Source organism: Mus pahari, chromosome 10 (genome assembly GCF_900095145.1).
Source record: "Mus pahari chromosome 10, PAHARI_EIJ_v1.1, whole genome shotgun sequence".
Lineage (NCBI taxonomy): Eukaryota > Metazoa > Chordata > Mammalia > Rodentia > Muridae > Mus > Mus pahari.
Genome location: NC_034599.1, coordinates 44,218,763 through 44,219,917, shown reverse-complemented (window position 1 = coordinate 44,219,917; position 1,155 = coordinate 44,218,763).

The window sequence follows — 1,155 nt, the reverse complement described above, 5'->3', positions numbered from 1 at the left end:
GGGATGACATTTGAAGGAAATACTGGTACTTCAGAATAGGGGACAGGGAGAGAGGGATCCTTCCAAGAGAATAGAATTTAGTCACAATAGCAAAACATGCCGAAAATCTCTCAGCAATACTAGGCAGGCTTCTGAGTAGAGGCCATGTGCAGTCACGGAGGGACATGCTTGTACGTGGGAAGCCAAGGGAGGACGGCGAGCACAAAGTCAGCCTCAACTACAGAGCCAGAGCCTAGCTCAAAGAAAGGGCACGTCGGTGAGACCTCAGTGAGGGATGGACACAGACGTCAGTAAAAGAAAAAAGCAGGGAAGAAAACTGGGTCTGGGGGCTGGAGAGGTGGCTCAGTGGTTAAGAGCACTGACTGCTCTTCCAGAGGTCCTGAGTTCAATTCCCAGCACCCACATGGTGGCTCACAACCATCTGTAATGGGATGCAATGCCCTCTTCTGGTGTGTCTGAAAACAGTGACAGTGTACTCACATACATAAAATAAACCAATCTTAGGGGCTGGTGAGATGGCTCAGCAGTTAAGAACACTGGCTGCTCTTCCAGAGTTCCTGAGTTCGATTTCCAGCAACCACATGGTGGCTCATGATCATCTATAGAGAAATCTGATGCCCTCTTCTGGCATGTAGGTGCTTACACAGACAGAGCACTCCTATATTTAAAAAAAAAAAAAAAAAAAAGAATACATAATGAATAATTTTTTAAAAACTCAACACAAAGTTAAGCTGAAAACCTGTGTTGGGTCTGGGGAGATTGCTCCACGGGTAAAGCACTTGTGCCAAGTGTGGAGAAAGGAGGATGCATGCGCACCACCCACATAAATGCCATGCCAAGCCACTGAGGTGACCTGCCCCTAATCACGGCACTCAGCCGACAAGTCGGGATCTTCAGAATGAGCCGACTAGACAAACAAGCAAGCTCTGCCTCAAAACACAGGGCAGAGAGCAAAGGAGAGAGCCTAGGAGCGGCCTCCGACCTCCACACACAAACTGCACACATACACAGGCAAAGAAAAATCACCTATGTGCACCAACTGAAGGACTAGACTACACAGCCTGGTGTTAGATTTCACCCATGTAACATTCCAAAGGGATTCTGGCAATATAGAACCTTTGACATTTGAAGGATTTTTTTGTTGTTGTTGTTTTG